The following is a 13,089-nucleotide window of genomic DNA, read 5'->3' as shown; positions in this document are numbered from 1 at the left end:
TCTTACTTCTGATTACAGGGGATTAGCCTAGGTTCATTTCTTTACACTTACAAGATGTACGAGAATCACCTGATTTTTCTATCTTCGTTTTTGCATACTAACTTGATTATATTATTATCCTTTATAAATGCTGCAGAGCATAAGAGCTTCTGTCTTCAATCAACGTGTATAACATGTTGACATACGTAGTACTTAAATCAACCTGCGGTGAGTTTGTTGTTTGTAAATGTGCAAAAAACCTCATTTTAATTTGTTGTTCGCAAATGCGCATCACAAACCTAATTTTCGCAAGTTCTTTGACACCGTAACTCCTTTAACTAAAATTTAATCTCAACAAATGGCAGAGAAGTATTGAAAAAGAGAAGTCATTGTTCTTTAAGAAAAATGCCTTAACAAATGTCAAGAAAATTTTTCCACTAACTTTGTAATAGCATTTTTTTTTTTTTAGTTCTAGGGTCACGGGAAAAATTATATTAAGAACTTCGTAAAAAATAAAGAGAAAAGGAACAAGAAAAATAAAATAAATTAAAAATGAAAAGCAAAGGGACGATTTCACTGTGACCCTACCTGAAAACAGTTTTGTTTGCTGCAAGTCAAAAGTTATATTTATCGGTATTTGGTAATGAATCCCATATGCTTCGTAGGCATCAATATCACTTCACAGCTCACAGAAAGGATTTCCACGCTACTATTCATGGGCAAACTTTCCCACTTAGACTTCGGTTCCAATGATCTTCTAAACGCAGCAGTTGCTTCGAAAGTGAATGCACGGCCTTTCTAGTCTCTGGCGTTTTCTTTCTATTTATTGTCTTTTGGAAATATAAGGCTCCTTTATGGGCACCCAAAAAAGACAGACCAGACTTTATAAAACTGCTATTCCCTCAAGTAACGACGTCTACATGAAACAGCAGCTGTTTTGCCCAATGAAAAAATCATACGAAGAGAAAACCTTATTGTAAGATTTGCACGTCAAAAGCTAGTGATTCCTGAGTTGTCTGTTCTGGACATAAGTTCTGAGAGAAACATAGACGGCTTTTTGAGATTCTGAAAGTAATCAATCTTAACAGATTAATAGAGAAATACTCTCAAAAAAGCCTCATCTTTCATATTCTTTCTCACATATATGACCTTTCATAACATAGGATCTTGTTGTCCAAGAGGCAACCCTTGAAGCGGTGTGTATCCGACACCTGTAAGAATATTAGAAAAAGCTCTGGTAAAAGAGCCACACACAACGAATTCACAGACATGATTTACAATCAAATTGCTTGTGGTTAGAAGATTGTAGTGAAAAACAATCCAATTGCGGCTATACAGTAGATTATGGAGACGATTACTTACAATACCTGCACCGATAAAATGAAGATGACTGATGGCATAAGCACTGCACTCGAGCCATTGATCTGACGAAGGGCAGAAGGGCCATGAGGGTCATTCTCAGAGCCTGGAGAAGGCGCGGAAGACCCAAGGGAAGAGGATGGCAACAGGTGCACGATGTCAGGAGCTGACGAATTCAAAGGGCGAGGATCGTCAAGAGTGGCCACTTTTCCTTTCCTTCCTCTGAAAGAACATCGCAATTAGCGGTTGTATCCTTTGCCGTTTGAGTTCGTTGTATAGTTTCCGAAAGAATCAATAAGAAAAAATTACCAACTTTACATAAAAGGGAAGCATGCACATTTGACCTCTTGGTCATTGTGTGCGCATAAAAATGTTTTATGGCAGAGTGCGGAATATGATAGTATTTCATACAGTCACCCTTCCCTTTACGTAGAGTTGGTTTATTTCTCTTACAGATTCTTTTCGAAACTTTCGTTACTTAGGTCATACCTTATATATACCTTGTTAGATACGCAGTTTGAAACATTGGCTGTAGATAACCACTCCCCGATGCTGAACGCACAGACAACTGACAAGTAGCACAAATGACTTAAAGCTCTGACAGTTGAACACTGGGAGTGACGTGCTAAGCAAGGAAAAGTCGTTATAGATGCTATGTTTTGATGCAGAGGTCAGGGGACATCACAAAAAGACTCTACTGCCTGAAGAAGCAGCCAGAATTAGTCAATCTGCACTATGCCCGAGCAAGTGGTTCGCTGCGTTATAGTTTGTGGTTCACGGGATATACCAAACAAGAACATTTTACTTGCTTAAAACGCTTAAATGGCAGGTAATTCGGGATTAACTAAAAACAAAAACTAAAAAAAATAGAATGTTTGGTCATTTCAGCTCTTCTATGCTTAACCCATATATTTCAAAGTATTATATGCTATGCCTCGTTGGTCTAATACTTGGTAAACTTAATCAATGAATTTCTCTAGGGAGAAGTCCGTATTCACCCATTTATGCACTCGAGTAAATGTCCATTAGGCATATTGTTCATTTTTTGGGAACATAAAACTCCATTACCATACTTAAAGCACTCACTTTGATTAATTTTCCCTTTTTTAACTTTAATTTTGTTCAGGGTGCAACTTCATAATGGCATCTGAAGTTGAGAACTTCAGTTTTACAGAAATTTTTGAATATCGAGAACACTTGTCTCGTGATAAGTATTATATAATAACATTTTCTTCTTGAAGCGCTGTTTTATCCATTTATTGTCAACAATAGCATTGCTGGGAGAGACTGACATTCCAGAGGGAATCTGTATCAAAGGAACTTGTTCATCAAGTTGTTAAATTCCTTCCTCTTCATCGTGTCTTTCTCTGGGATGTTAGGGTCGCTTACCATACCTTCCTTTCATATATGCCTTGCTTGAGTGAATCGGTCTTCATGCTGAGCTATTCATGGCTGCTGGGTATTCTCATATGCCAACTGTAGTGACCTTTTTACTAGTAGTTATCAGTAGCCACAGCGTTTGAGTGTGTTTACATGCAACACTTCTCGATCTTGGCTCATTTGTGTGTATTTGGATTTTTGTTTTAGCAGTAAATTATGTACTGATCATAGAATCATATATATGCGCTTTCATTTTTACTGTTCTTTGTATCTAGAATTTCTTTTTCTTTTAAAAATTACTTTCTATAATGTAGAAATTTCCCAAGTAAATTCATGTATTTACCTCAGGAATACTAAGAATGGAAATTTATTGTGTTTTGAGCTAAGAATATATTTTAATTACCAATAAAACGGATCTAGGAATTAAGTTTTTTTATTCAACGATGGTCATAAGAAGGCCAAAAGTGTCCGAAGTTTTTCACAAATCTTTGTAACCACATGAAAGAATCATATTCTTAAATGAAACAAGGTACAATTTGAACAAGGTCCAATAAACTACTGTAACTCTTTCCCTCTGAAACAAACAATAGTTGACACTTCTTTAGTTGCAGCAGTGAACTGTTCACTTTTCGATTTAGTAATATATTTCAGGAAAAAAAATTTATATTTTTATATTATTAACCCTTTTACAGATTTCTAGACGTACAGAAGGGCTGCAAAATGTGAGATGACAGTATAAGACCTTACTTGGTGTCGAGTATTAGGGTTACATGAAAATCCCAGCCATGGCAAGAATTTCTGGCATAGGTCACAAGAAGTTATTGCTTATCAAAGTGCTGGTTGAGATTGAGGGACAGTGTATGAGAGATAACTTTTTTTTTTAAAGTGAAGAAGAAATGTTGCTCTAGTAGTAAATGAGAAAAAAATTTTTCTTAGTTGAATCATAGGACATAATTGATCTCATCCTTAATTTAATCAAAACTATCTACATATATTTGTTTATGTGTGAATTTGTGTCTACGCAAGATGCATGTATACTTATATTATTTTGTTGTGGAGTGAATCATAAAAATAATTTTTAGATAATTATAGTCGTTTTTCAAAGTTACAGCACAGTCTCTCGTTGTAAGCGAAACTGACAGGTTCTTAGCCCTGATACAGATACCATACATTAGGCACAAGTTAAGAAAAGTTGACATAACATATTAATAACACATGATACATATGCTTACAGTCGACAGGAGTGAATATATAGACTAATTTATAGAGCAGGTAGTAAGCGGTCTGGAAACTCGTTATCATCAATTTAATAAAAATAATTGTAGAACATTCATTCATTTTACCCGAAATCACAAGGCTAGATTCGGATTCCACAATAAGCTGTAGGTCCCGTTGCTAGGTAACCAATTGGTTCTTAACCACGTAAAATAAGTCTAAAATCCTTCGGGCCAGCCCTAGGAGAGCTGTTAATCAGCTCAGCGGTCTGGTTAAACTAAGGTATACTTAACATAAGGCTAGAACAGGTAGGAACTGTTGCGGAAAACTGCTTCTCAGCTTGTCTTGAAAAGGTGTTCGACCGCGTAAAGGGAATAGAGAAGGACAAATTGGTTAAAAGATTGCATAGGTCGGTATTCTTCAGAGAAAAAGGACAGGCAGACCCAAAACCGTGAAGGTGATTTGTTGCAAAAAGACTAAAAGAACGGAAGAGCAATACAAGGTGGAGGACCTGCTTATGAGGCTCTGGAAGGTCCTTGCATATGTGGTGTAATTTTGATGAAAAATAACCCAAAATGCAGATTGGCTATAGTTATCATTAAACAGCTTTATTCGTTTAGTAAATTCATTTGCACCGAGCCGATAAAGTCTATGACAAGTATGACTTCCTCGAATAAGGCATAGAAATATGACTATATTGATCACTGACGTCATCAGTTACAAGAAGAAAATGCTGTCAGTTTTCGGAAAAACACCGATTAAATAACGAAATCAAATTTTAAAAAAAATGGAAAGTAGTGTCATTGAGACGTAAGTGTACACATTTAGAATTCCACTTCTAGCCTAGGTATTATAGTCATTTCGTTTATAGATGTTTAATAGTCATTTAGAAACTGTAAATTATTTGATATGAAGCCTAAAATGTCTGCAAAGGTGCCTCAGCTATGTATCCAGAATTGTCGTGTTCTCTGCCTAAACAAAATTATAAAAACACGCTTTTCCAAGGTGTTCAGTTAAAGAGCAGCCGTAGTGTCGGTTACAAGTCAGATACTGTATTTGCGATGAGTGCTCAGTCTTCTCATCCCATCGTTTGGTCGTTTCTATTCTGCTTCAGCTTCATGAAGTGGTCTCTGGTCTCTGCTCTCCTTTCCCCAGTTATTGTTATTATTGTTGTTGTTTAGACTATACCGGTAATATTATAGAAAAACGAACAGGTTTTGTTTTCATTAATGTCAATGGTGATGAGAATGACAATGAGTGATCAAATGTTTACGGTTTAAATTTCTGGAAATCCTCTTTTCCTAAGCAAGACGTGGATTTTGTCTAAGCTGTAGAAAGAAGAGAAATTAAGCATAACTGACAATACGCCTTTAAATCTCGCCCAGTTATTCAGGGAATGTTCTTTAGGCGCCAGTTCTCTAGATCTAATCAACGCCCTTCTACTGCCGTATCCCAAGAGACTCGTATTTCTGAATGAAGATGACGCTCCCATGAGGTTACAAACCTTGTTTCTCTCACCAACGATGTATTTGCATCAAGATTTTCTTCCCATATTTTTCATAGTCTCTGACTCGTGTATATTTACGAAATATTATTGTTCTTTAAATCATGAAGAAACAGAAGCAAATGGAGATTGTTATGTAGTATGAAGGAATTTTAAAGTAAGGTTTTAAATTTTACTTTTCCTCAGGTCATGCTGCCCAGAAGTGGGTAACTGGAGCAATGACTAGTTCAAATTCACGCAGGAATATATTATATAAAAACAAACAAACTGAATAATTAACGGATAACATCCACATGTGGAGACTGAATGTTCGTCTCTCCTCTCTTAGTTTTACCTAAAGGTAAAGAAGGTGGTGATACGAAGACTGTGCTAAGAAGAAAAATAAGTGGTACGTTCCCAAATTGAAAAGGTTTATTATTAAAAATATTATCGGGAATACGAAAGGGCTAAAGAAAAACATATCCAAACAGCTATACCTGTATATACTGTATAGCACAAGAGTCGTAATTCATCAGTGTATTTTTCCTTTACTTTTTTTTTTTTTTTTTTTTTTTTTTTTTTGTTCCCTTACCTACAACCTCACACAGACTCATCCGTTATCGACCTCATTTTTAGTTTTCTGTAAAAGAAAACTATTATTCCGGCTTTGTCTGTCCGTTCGCACTTTATCTGCCCGCACTTTTTTCTGTCCGCACTTTTTCTGTCCGCCCTCAGATCTCAAAATCTACTGAGGCTAGAGGCCTGCAAATTGGTATGTTGATTATCCACCCGCCAATCATCAATCACACCAGACTACAGCCTTCTAGCCTCAGTATTTTTTTTTATTTAAGATTAAAGTTAGTCATAATCGTGCATCTGGCAACGATATCGGATAGGCGACCACCTGGCTGTGGTTAAGGTTTCATGGGCCGCGGTTCATGCAGCATTATACCGAGACCACCGAAAGATACATCTATTTTCTCTGGCCTTGATTATACACTGTAGCGGCTGTACAGAAAACTCGATTGCGCCGAAGTATCTTCGGCGCATTTGTACTTGTTCTTTGTCTTCTTACTTTTGGGTTCATTTCTGGAATCACAGTCCAAATCCGTCTTTTTGTCCATGATGCTAAAAATGAAGAAATTCAAAGCAGTGTGAATGTTTTACAGGGGCCTAGTCTTTCCACGTCCCTGTGGAAAATTGATTTTTACTAATATGAACTTAGCGTATCTTGGACAAGTACAGCCAGGCGCTACCATTTCTCATTGTTTTGTCTTTGACATAAATGATAATGAAATAAAACTTGCTTGCAGAGAGGTCTGTACCCCACAATAATTTGTGTTAAAATCTGCCTCTAGTACAGTAGAACGTCACGTTCTAAAATTAGTAGTTTTGAGAAGATGGGAGTAAAAGATCATATATTCTTTTGTGCTTATCTACGTTTTTAGAACCACTACAGAAGAATACGCAAATTTTCTGTTACTGAATTTTAAATCACTGGCTTTAGAAAACGAGTTGTTAATGTCTCAACTTCCGGTATTTTCATAATCCCGCATAGGAAGTCGCCACGTACTAGAGAGGTCTTTTCCTGGCATGTCTTTTACTATATAGGCTGTGAATGAACTTCATTCCTGAGCAGAAATATCTGACACTAGACTAAGTCATATATCCTTTGAGTTCATTCAATCCCTCTCGACCCATGACTCATTCAGAAGGATTCACGATTTTATTGCCTGTATTTGCCCGTCGCAGAAAATGATGCCTTTTCATAAAAAAACTACCCTTTCATTATTTCAGGTATCGTGAAAACTCTTGAAACCATTCTGCATATTATCCATTACTCATTACTGCAAGATGTACTTGGAATCCGGCACCCCACCCCCCCTCCCCCACCAGAAAAAAAACATAGTAAAGGTTCAGTAGAGAGAAATGAATTTAAGAATTTGCAAAGTTGGACAATAAAAAACTTTGAATGACATCGTCTTGGTGATAAAGAGCAACTTCCACGACCTCATATACTTGAGGCAATATACCCTCGGCCGCCAGTTTTACTCTCGTTCGCTCGTTCGCAAGTTGCCTAAACGCGTCTTCGTTGCCAGTCGGTCTGTCTGAGCTGAGGCACCCAGTCCATAACCTGAACTTCAGTGATTATGGCTCCTTTCACTAAACCATCCTTTATTCTGACGAGAAAACCAGAATTTCTTACGGTCGTTATGACTCCTATCTGGATAGAAAAGGACATCGTATACTAAAAACTGATTCAAGTCACGCACCCGCGCTCGCTTGTACGAGACTATGCACGCATAAGAGCATGCACGCAAGCACACATATTGTATGAAGTAGCCGCGTGCCCCAAGGAGGAGGAGGTGACTTTTAGAGAAAAAACAAAAAACTGTGTCCGAAAATTTCTTTCTGCAACTACACTTGTCCGCGTCCGTCTCTCCGATTCTTACATTCCACCGAATTATACACCTTTTCTCCAGCTATCGATCTCCATTCTCTCCACAGGACAAAACAAATCACAAGACACTGATCGATCTTTTCACCTATGATAATGTCTTCCCCACACGATTGTAAATATACGTTTTTCACTCTACAGACATTTCCTTTCAACAACCTCCACTTTTTAGTTTTCTGTAAAAGAAATCTATCGAGATGGCTATTTGTCTGTCCGTCCGCACTTTTTCTGTTCGCCTTCAGATCTTAAAAACTACTAAGGCTAGAAGGCTGCAAATTATGTTGATCATCCACCCTCCAATCATCAAACACACCAAATTACAGCCCTCTAGCTCAGTAGATTTTTTTAAATTTTATTTAAGGCTAAAGTTAGCCATGATCGTTCGTCTGGCACCCATATAGGTAACAACAACACAGGCCACAACCGGCCGTGGCTGAAAGTTTCATGTACCGCGTCTGAGGGTTTCATACAGCATTATATGCTGTACAGACAATTCGATTGCGCCGAAAAAACTTCGGCTCATTTTTTACTTGTCTTATTAATCCACTGCATTTCACTTCCATTTAGGAGAGCCGGCTAACAACTCGCTTCTATAATCCTTTTAATTTGAATTGAAACCTTTCTATCTTTCTTACTTCACCTATTGCTTCAATCCAGTTCACAGCCTACCACCATCCATGCCATTTAATGCTTAATCTTTCTGTCACGTATTTACCTTTAAACCACAATTTTGTTAGCTTTAACTTTCAGCTTTCTCCATGTGCAAACATTCTCAAACTCTTTCAGACACCCAAACTCAGTCAATAACCAGTGTTCATTTGTAATAAACTGGAATTTGTATATCGTGTCTTTTTCGCGCTGTCTTCCATCACCTAATTCGTGCCATCTTTTAAGCTTGCATGGAGATAAAACACACTTGTCCTAGGCCTCACTGTACACAGAAGTAAGTCACTCTCCAATCTACGTCTCTAACAGAAATTTCTCTTTTAACAGTAAGAACTACGTTTTCTATGAAGTGAAAAGCCCTCTCTTAAATCTGAAGTATAATGCTGTCAATTTTTTTTGTTATTATCCAAAATTCCGTTCTTTGATGTATCAGGTCTATAATAGTTTTATGAGACGGCACTCAGCATTCCTGAGTTGTTGTAGGTTTGACAATATGCAAAGTTGGTGAATGTAAAGTGCTTTGACTCAAAGTTAACATAAAAAACTAAAATTCTCAGTATGTCTGCTTTGATTCTACAGCAATGAAATGACAGCATGTTGAACCCAGTTTTTTATCCAACAGTGGTTAAGGTCTGACGAGTAGCTGATTATTATTTACATATGCAAATGATGTTTGCTGTTAACCAGACTTTTCTCCAGATAACTGCTTTGTTTCCACGGTATAATTATCATTTATGAAAATAACAGTAAAGTCTACGTGCACAGAAAATATTTCCATTGGTTTGGATGGTAAACAATATTAAAACTACTTTTGTCTTTTTCGAACTGATTATCAACTTAAAAGAAGGAAAAAGTAAAGTTTTGGAATTTCTAAGAATACGTTTCATGTTTATTTCTTTAATCCATTGAATGGTTTCAGGCATAAAAATTCTGATTTAAAGGGAAATTTGGTTTAATTAAGGCTAATCAGCACTTTTCAGATACCGTTTACCGTTAAGCAAGATATCAAAAGTTCAGAGAGGTCTATTAATGTCAGCTTAAGTTGTTTTGTCAGTTATCATACTGTGCAGTCACGAAAGCGGCAATTTTCATTTACCATTTCATCCTTATTTCATTATTTCTTAATTCTCCCATTTTCAAGATGACAAAAAATGGATGTTGAAAGTCACTTTCTTTCTGGTTTAAAATTTTATGAGTATGCTCCTTCATTTGGAGTTAATAAAGGTGCCTCGATGATATCAAGAGATCTCATGCATAGTTAATGAGACAACTTTATAAGCGTGCGAAAAAGTACTGGAAGCAGATCGCCCGCACTAGAAAAAAATAAGTTTTAAACATCAGACCATAACTATAATCTTAATATTCGATTTACTTTGTATAAGAGGCAAGGGTGATACAAAGGTTTAACTTCACATAAGTAGGGAACTAAACAAAGTTATCTTTTGTGAAAAGTTTAATCTTGTAATTTCTGAGAGACTAAAGAACTTGGAGGGTAGTTCTGGAATATTTTATAGAACTTCGACACAAGAACAACAACAACAACAACAATAATCACTATTCTTGAAAGGGTGGTATTTTTAGGGGGACGTATTAACAAAATTAAGCGGATTTTTCTTTTAATTATGACAACATATATAAGAGAAAGGAAACTAAAGTGAAACTGCATAACCAAAAGACACAGGAGTAAATAGTCAAGGGAAGATTAATACATAAATGTGCAACGAAAAATTAAAACGTGGAAGATAATTAAGCAAGAGCAGAGAACTACCATAAGGATCCACAGATGAACGTTAATTGACAAAAGAATGTAATTGTCAAACTTCGCTCTTGTTTTACGTCGCCTTTTTGGTTATTCATTCTGCATTGACAATCCGTCAACTATCCTCATACATTCCGAATCTTTCCTTCAGTATTGTCTTATAATATGAGTCTTATTTTTGGATGTTACCAGTATTTCCATTTTCTCATCACTTTTCTTTAATTTTATGAATCATATTTCAAGGTATGATGATTCTTTTCCTCATTTTATTCCTGTCCTTAATTGGCCTTTTTCGAAGTCTTTCTTTCTATGTAATTCGAACCTTTCCTAATATTTTCTCTTTCACTATACATTCTTCGTTTGTCTTCTTTTCATGTGAATTAGTCACCGGTTTTTATTATACATCTCATATGTCTCCATTTTCCTCTTATTTAAGAGATATTCTTCATTTCCTCTTCCACATATACAGAATCATTTTCTTCTTATCTCCGTCCTTTTAGGACTATGCCTCTTTTCTTGCAATATTTGGTGTAAGTAATCAAGATTCTTCCCTTCCGCTCAACTGTTTACCCTTTTAGCTTATCTCCTCGAACAGCGTTCCATGATTTATTCACTCAAAGAAATTATTTAGTGTTCATTACAGCCATACGTTAGGTCACTCTTTAAACTTTAATGCGGGAAAGAATCGCGTTTCTTTACTTAGTAAATAAGCCAGCAATACATCTGATCCTTTTGGCATTGCTGTTTTTCTGGTTTAGACTTTGTCACTGATTTTTACTTTTAGCATGATCTTCCCATTCAGTAATTGTATTTCGTTTCACGGTTTTTTTTTAAGATTAGACTATCTCCCATAGCCATTGCCTAATTTCAATTGTTTAGCATTAATTTTTTTTCATTTGTCACTCCTTCTGTGCCCTAGTTCACTACTTCTTACCTTGGTCTTCTATATAACTGTTTCTTTCATTACCTTTAAAATTTCTTCCATTTCTCTTCTCACAATTACATTGTGGTTGGAGGAAGAAGTAGTAGTAGAAGGAGGAGGAGGAGGTGAAGAGATAGGAGGAAGAAGTGCGTGAGTAGTTGTTGCTGACTTGAGAGAGAGCAGTTGAAAAAAGAAGTCTTTCCGGCTGAGTTAGGTGGTTGCACTGGCCAGTTTCAGTTCGTCTAGCTGTACAGTAAGTTCTCTGGATTGTATCAGTGGTCTATCTTGGCAGCAGTCACAATCACTTAAAGTGAGTGTTCAATTTGTCTTTTTAACCACAAGCTATCTAGGCATTTCGCAGAATTTTTCGGCAGCGGGGGTATCTGTTAAAATGACGGACATAATATGTCCATTTGATGGAACCAGTGATGCTGGAGAATGGTTTGAAAAACTCTAAATGGTTGCTAGGCTTATGGCAATAAAGGAACTACAAGTTATAAAACCTATATTCTTAGGAGGAAGCTCATATCCTGTGTATAATGAATTTAGTGGTGACAAGAAAAAGCATCAGTCAATAAATCAGCATTAATTGAAGCTTTTGCCTTAGGTCCAATTCAGGCTTATGAACAGTTTGCTAAGTGTGTGTGATGTGATGAACCAGTTGATGTGTTTATGACTGATTTGCGAATGCGTTGTTGTTGAGGGCAATCGTGGTTGGGTTGCCAGCAGTTGTGTCAAGCGAACCTCGTGCAGTTTCAAGAGTTGATAAAATGAACCTTGACAGCATTGTTGATTGTGCGAGGGTGTTAATGTCCGAACTGGTTGAAAACCCAATAATAGAAGTTGCTAAAAGTACAGCTGATCCTCAAGGGAAAGTGGTGAGTGATATGAATATGTTTGTGATTTGGCAGTTGAAGTGTTTTCAATGTGGTGGAACACATTTGGTTAGGTTATATTCTGAGCATAATTTTGTGTTATAGTTGTGATGAGGTTGGTTGCATAGCTAGAAATTTTTGCAAAAGGTGAGCAGGGAAATGGTATCAGAGGATCTGGTGCGCCGGTAGTTCCTCCAAGTCAGCATTAAAGGGGCTCCCTGTTATTAAGGTTAGTATGAAGGGTCAAGTGGTGAATACTTTGGTGGATACCGGGTGTTCTAGAGCTGTTGTTGCTTCGTGGGCTGTTGTTGCAGCGTAGGTTTGTGGGGTCAAGAGTGGTAGGCCACATGTGGTAGTTGCACTTGATGGTCGTAAGGCTGTGAGTAAGGGTGAGTCAGCTTTGTCAGTGCAGGTGGGTAGTGAAGATTTGTTCTTAAGTTGTGTTGTGTTGGATACCATGTTGGTTGGTGTTGGGTGTGGTAGAGAGGTTGGGGGGGCATAATGGTGAACACGGGTCAGATGAGGTTTTTGAAGAGTGGCGAAGTGATGGAGACATTGAAGCCAAGTAAACGGAAGGTTTACTGCATTGCCAAAACAAATGATTGTCGAAGATAAGGACTTTTTAGGAAACTCTGATGATGAATGTTCGACACTAATGTGACTCTGGAAAAATGGAATCCCACCAGAGTTAAAAAATGAGGTTAGCTGTTAAGTAAGTACTACTTTGCCTAATCAGAGAGAAATTTGATGAAGAAATCGAAAGTTGGATAGAAACAGGGTGGCTTAAACTAGCTAAAAACACTACCCATGGGTGCTTGATACCACTAATGGCCGTGGAGAAGGTTAATAAGAACAAAGTGCAACCAGTATTAGATTTTCAAGAACTTAGTGGTTGCGTGGAATGTCACCCAGATGTTGATGTTGCAGTCTGTGTTGATACTATGAGTTGTTGGCAGCAGATTCCAGAGCCATTACAGCTAGTTAATCTGAAGT

General features: G+C 37.1%; 1 pseudogene; it reads right to left on the bottom strand.

Moving 5' to 3' along the window:
• The window catches only part of LOC136854430 (uncharacterized), a 29,562-nt pseudogene extending 17,007 nt beyond the window's left edge, over positions 1–12,555 (bottom strand).
• Positions 12,556–13,089: the final 534 nt, after the last annotated feature.

This window comes from Macrobrachium rosenbergii, chromosome 29 (assembly GCF_040412425.1).
Source record: "Macrobrachium rosenbergii isolate ZJJX-2024 chromosome 29, ASM4041242v1, whole genome shotgun sequence".
NCBI classification, from domain to species: Eukaryota; Metazoa; Arthropoda; class Malacostraca; order Decapoda; family Palaemonidae; genus Macrobrachium; species Macrobrachium rosenbergii.
The sequence above is the reverse complement of the archived record's forward strand: the minus strand, read 5'-3'. Positions and strand labels throughout refer to the sequence as shown.